At 33.0% G+C, this 6,463-nt stretch overlaps 1 protein-coding gene across 19 annotated transcripts in view; it reads right to left on the reverse strand.

Annotated features, from left to right (window-relative positions):
- The window catches only part of LOC108733410 (disks large 1 tumor suppressor protein), a 436,917-nt gene that overhangs the window by 23,366 nt on the left and 407,088 nt on the right, over nt 1-6,463 (reverse strand). The gene's annotated exons all lie outside the window — the stretch shown is intronic.

Genomic DNA, 6,463 nt, shown 5'->3' on the forward strand with positions numbered 1-6,463 from the left:
GTACTTAGTATCCCTACTTTCAGTTGGTTAAAAAAGTGCATTCATAAACGGGTTATTAAAGTAAAAGAAATCAGAGAAACACTTTCCCTGAATAAACATTTGGGCCATCCTAGTTTACTAGACTACAAAATAGCAAATTTTGTCAAAAAAAAATTCCCGCAATACGAAATAAGAAAAAACAATAAATTAGTTTCATATCGATTCTACGACTAGACTTCTTGAAATCCTGGAACATAAAAACAGCTTTCGTTCATGTCTCCTCTTTTTATTATTTTATCTTGTCGCCCGTGGGAATGTCATTGATTTTTTTTCTTCGTGTGCTTTGATACGGAAAATAATATTTATGTCAAGTTTAGTTACTTTCGCGTAGGCTTGATTTAAGAAAGGAGATCGAATGTTACGGAAAGCTATAAATAAGCGTGTGGTCGTCCAGGTCTGATCTTTTTTGCGATATTTGTTCGGATCAAAGTTCTATTTTTTCCGGAATAACCGTCGAAAATTCGACCTTTTTCTCTTCTGAAACACGTACTGTAAAACCAATTTTCAATTCTGCACGTATACTTTTATATTCTGCTTCTTTCTCGCGTTGTCCATCAGCTCCAGGATTTCAGAATCGTTCTCCCATGAATAATTTCTTTCTCTAGCGAAAGTCAAACAAAAACGTAATTTACTTCGAAATAAAGAAGTAACAATACCTTAAGAAAGCAAAATTCACGTTAATAGGGAAAATTTAAATTCAACGATCCGTAATAAAAACTTTACGATAAAAAGGAGGGACTCTTTTCGGGATTGACAGGACAACAGCGATCACTATCGAACAATAATCGACATTTCACAGAATATCGATTAAGAGAAAAAAAATTCTTGTTACCTAGCTGAATTTTTGACAGGATTTACTTTAAGATTACTTTCGGCGAAAAGTAAAATGTACAACTTTTTTTTGTATAGGTACTCGATCGCAGACATAATTTTACCTCCTTTCTCGGAAAAAAACCTTCTATTACTTTTAATTGTTAATAATAGTAAATAATTGTTTACAATAATAAAAATTGTTGTTTAGCAAATAAATAAAAGTAGAAGGAGAATCTCGTATTTACGTCTGTAAAGTTTTATCTAAATCGGTTCAATCGTTCGGATGATTAGCCCGTAGGTACAGGTAGACAGGATCAATGCGACTAAAGGATTCAACTGCATACTAAGTAGTCGGAGTGTAGGCTACAGGATTTCAACGACATGTATCCGAAATATGGAGAGTTCTACCTAGGTGGTTTAATCGATCTATATTTTAAAAATCGATACGTACAAGCGTGTGCAAAATTGGAAAATATTATTTTTTTAACCAAACTTTTAGATAATTTTATATTACTGTAAGGTCAGTTTTGGTTCGGGAATTTACGCACCAACATCTAAGATGGTCGCTTTGTTACGTTTTAAATCGTTATTAAAGACGTTATGGATAGTCTTGATTATTAGTGAGCGAATATAAAGACTTAGATTATGGGTGCCAGCATGATAGTCTGACATACCAAACGAACTCGAAATAATCCAAATCCAGACATTGAAACGATATATTCACGATAAAAAAATTGTTATATCGTAATCACATTAAAACTGATTATTCGATTACTTTATTAGCTTAAATGAATTTAAATTATGGTTTTCATAACATCATAACAGAAAACATTTTGCGTATTGATTATATTTTTTTTATAATCTGTTTCAAAATACTTCAAAACAGATTTTCATATAAATATTTCGAGAAAACTAAAAATTAAAATTGTTGAAGTTAATTATTCTCGACCCTATTGTGTGGATGTTCAGTCCACTCACTTTGTATGCTGAAACCAACAAAATTTCCCAAATTTTGGTGCGGCGACCCTAGATGTTGGTATGCAAATTCTTTCAGAAAAAACACGAGCTTATATTAATATAAATCTACCTTGAAAGTTTGATAAAAAAATATGGATGGAACAGTCACCTGGATGGTCAAAATAATGACTACATAAAAATGACCTTTTCCAACATTACACAAAATTGTAGGCGCAGACTTCCAGACCTAGTACAATCGTTATGGGCCATCGATTTAGCCTAATCACCCAGCCACCCTTGCTCTCTTGTTACAACTTACTTATCATATGCGGAGATCTAGGTTTCTGTAAATAGCACTCTCCCGATTACGTAACTAAAAAAATAGATGGTATCCCTCTGTCTTTGAAATCTTGTGTCCAGCTGCCTAGCTCATATAATAATAGGGTTACATGGACCTTAAGGATGGTAACATGGTTATAAGTCTTAGGAAGAATACAAACATAATATCAATAATTACTCTCACGATTGTAGTAATTACATGCACTTAATTTAATTTTTTAATTATAAATATAACCGCCCGCAAATGAAATTAATTTTCTAATTTTATTACCTCTAAATGTTCAGTGTATTTACGCAATTATCTTATTAAAAATAATTTATTACGTAGAATCGATTACTCCAATTAGCATAGTCCAATTTGTCATTAAAAAAATGATTTGAGGTTACAAATGAGTTATTTATTAAGCCAAATATCAAAGAGTTCGAAGATTAAGAATTTTCTGTGTTTACGAAGAATCAATCGTTAAATCAACTTTCTCAACCAAACTGTTGCGAAAGTACTAATGATTCCCTTTGAATGAGCAAGCTTAGCGAAGATTTATGAGCATATTTTTCAAAGAATTTACTCATTATCATGTCCAGGAAAAATTCACAACTTCAAAGGAAAGGATTGATGTTTATTTTACAAATATTTACTCAACTTGCTTCCCTATTCATTAAAAAGGACATCATTAAGGGTGTTACCTACTTTACAAATTCTTTTTGCAATTAAACTGATAAAGGGACCTTTTTAAGCTCTCTTGGTAAAAATCATTAGACATCAAAGTAACAATTTGTACAATAGAAATTTAATGGCTAGAAGATAATTAGGTGACAAATTATTTCTTTAACTTTGGAAAATAAGGAAGGAAATTATTGCCTTTATTATAATCTGCTTCCGGTTTTATTTGGAATCTAAACTTTGATTTCAAAATTAAATAAGTAACTTAATAAGTAAAAGGGATAAAATAGGTAGGGTCAAGGGGTACATTTTTATGTGGGAATTTCGAAATATTTTAATATGGTCATAAAAATCCGAAATTAATGTGAAAAAAAGATTCAAGGCCAAAGAGGGTAGCAATGCCTTTCTTGAGTAAAGAATCGACACCAACGTTTCCCCTCTTGTTAGCAGGTTTTATCAAGGTAGGTTCTTTTAGTGAGTTAGTTAGTTAGTACAAGACTATGTACCGATTACAGCCATCGATTATTTATAAACAGCATATAACTAACTAAAAGAACCTACCTTGATAAGGCCTCCCAACAAGAGGCGAAACGTTGGTGTCGATTTTAAAACTCAATAAAGACATTACTGTCCTCTTTGGGCTTCAATCTTTTTTCACATTATAACTAGAGGCAGAAATGGCGAACAGATCCGAATTTAATTTCTCAATAATAACACAAAAGTAATTTGATCTACTTTTCCATTGCATTTTGTAAAATATTAATCGGAAAATTTACATTTAATACTTAAATGAAACTGTTATATTTATTATTTTCAAATGACTTCAGCATTATTGACTGTCGAATTACTCATAAGTACCTAACTTTAATTGGATAATAGTTAATTAGTGCTATTATCATTTTTTATTTTTTATTACCTCCTCAGACGTATATATTTATAATTGGTCAACTTTGGGTTATTTAAATTGAATATTGTAAGAAAATGATTTTTTGAAGATACTGCGGGAAAAATATTATATTTACGTAAACAACTGATAAAAACTGATAGCTATAACATCGATTGGGGCGCCAGTGTCGAGTTTCCGCGGCAAAACTAGTAACTGTAATCTTTATACGATATTTTATTTTATGAGATATGTACATGTATAGGTACACGATATTCGTGAAATGCAAGAACTCTAATTTTTTGCTATATACATACATATAAGTACATATATATAATTTAATAAGATTTCTCAAAAAGAAAAGACGCGCAATCCGCACACATTGAACTTCCTCCACAATTTATTTTACCTTTAAAAAGCTACTGCCAAGAGTGGATTAATTTAATTAAAGCTTTACCTCAACAAAGGCATAAACAATTTGATAATACATAATGCACAACCACATAAACATGTACGTAAGTTTCCTGAGTGACACTTAACACTTCTGTAGGTAGTTTACAATTAGTATTCAAACATCTTCCACGTAAGTAAAACGCATACTCAAACAGAAACTTTGAAGTCTAATAGGGTGGGTTATGTTGGTGCGTAAACAAGCGTCTTTTACTGGAATTAACGTACTTACATGCGTATTTACCAGTTAACACTTATATATATATTTATTGCATGATTTAGAAACTAGGGCATCAACATGCCCCATATTCTTGGATAGATAAAGAACCAAATCTTGTGAACGCTACCTCTACAAATTTGGTACCAAAATTTTGTTCACATCTATAACTTTTTGAGGCTAGGTTAGCTTAGGTTAGGTTATGTTTAGTTCTTTTAGTATAAAATCGAATAAAAAGTCTATAAAAGGCTGTAATAGTGCCTTCAAACAACGATTTCGAACTGTTTCAATGACGAAAAATGTTGTAACAAATATTTGGAAATTCGAAAAGAATAATAAAGTAGAAGCTTCTATAAAGGTAACAGGTATCAAAGAAATGAATTCCCAAATAAAAATTTGTTCAAATCGATAACTATTTTGAGTTTAGGTACCTACTATAGCTGTTGCAATACGCCATCAATATGCTGATGCCCATTACAGTCAAACTTACTATTTATATTATGATCTGGATCATTATTAAGTCTAATGCCTAATCACATTATGAGCCAATACTAATTAAGTTTTAAAAAATCCACAACTTCACGGACGCTGCAGCGACTACAAAAAAATTTTCCGGCAGACTCAGACTCCTTCCATTTAATGGATTCTAACAGATCTTTTTGAACGGGTGTGGTGCCCCTTCCTATCAAATAAAGCTTTTTATAACTTCAAATGCAATTTTCGTCTCGGATTTAAGGATTTACATACTACTTACTACCTCATTTCGAAGTAAGACGTTGACGACATGCGAAACAGACGAATAGACACTGCCGTCATAACAATATTGCTCTCTATCCTGAAACTTCGATCGAAACTACTTTACATTTCCCTGATTTTTTTCTCTGGCTACTGGTTTTCTAGGGACTTAACCTTTCTATTTTTCTTTTATGTGGTTTTGGGGTTGGCATATATAAATCTTTTTTATGTCTACGGATTCGGTCAATATCAACGTTTCGTAAATAAACTTTATCTCAAAGTTAACTATATCGCTGTCGGCAATATGCTGCATCAATGGGATATCAGATTCGAAATTACTGTGCTCAAAGGGCTTTTCAGAGGAAAGGCAGACAAGAAAAATGTCCCTAGGTTGTTTATTCGTTTTCGTACCGGCCGAAGTTTTATTTCTGCATTACAGCGTGTCAACAAGGAGATTGCGAGAACCTTCAGCGTTCGATCCTGCGGGATTTCCAAGTTCCTAAGCTCACCCGATATAACGGAGTCTCCTCTGTGTTATGCAAATAAACTTCTTTACTCAGGGGAAGTACCGGAACAAAATTATACAAAGAGTTGGTCATAAAATTTAGAAAATAAGTTCAGTGATATCTATAGATATTCATATGATGGGTGTCTATTTCTGCTGAAGAATCGCGAATTATAACCTTTGGGCATGATTACCCGAAAAGGTAGGCATTAACCCCAGTGTTTATAAAACGCATCTGTCAGGGTAGGTACGACTTTTCTAAGGGTAAGAAGTGGGTGATAAAGGAACGTGACACGTCCAATTATCTAAAGCAATATGATTTCAAGATTATTTCAAAATACGAAGTAGATTTACTGTTTTGGGCAGTGTTTACAAAACAGAAACACCTTTGCTACACCGTATATCAACTAGTGTTGCCCAAATTCAGTCTTGGTCTTGCAGTCTTGGTCTTGTTCTTGCGTTTTTGCAAGACCAAGACCAAGAACAAGACCGCGTATTTTTAGCAAGACCAAGACCAAGACTGACCGTGCAAGACTTGAGCAAGAACAAGACATAGCCTGCAAGACTCTTGCGTCTTGCAGCTAGGACTTAGCGCTATTTCACTGAGTAGTTAGGTGTAACAGTTCGGTGTATAGGTAGGTACGCTTAGGAATTCTATGAGACGCAAAAAACTGTATCAAAGAATATGAAAAACTGGACCTATGCGCATTACGACTAATACCATAAACATAGCGAATAAAAAAATTATTAAAATCAAACTGAGTGCATGCATAGTTATGTTTTAACCATCGGCACTTTGATAATGCGGCATCAAAGGTTTTGTACTTACTTCTCAAAGAAATTTGCCGCTTTTCGGAAGTACAT

The sequence above is a fragment of the Agrilus planipennis genome, unplaced genomic scaffold (assembly GCF_000699045.2).
Source record: "Agrilus planipennis isolate EAB-ADULT unplaced genomic scaffold, Apla_2.0 scaffold49, whole genome shotgun sequence".
In the NCBI taxonomy this organism is placed as follows: Eukaryota; Metazoa; Arthropoda; class Insecta; order Coleoptera; family Buprestidae; genus Agrilus; species Agrilus planipennis.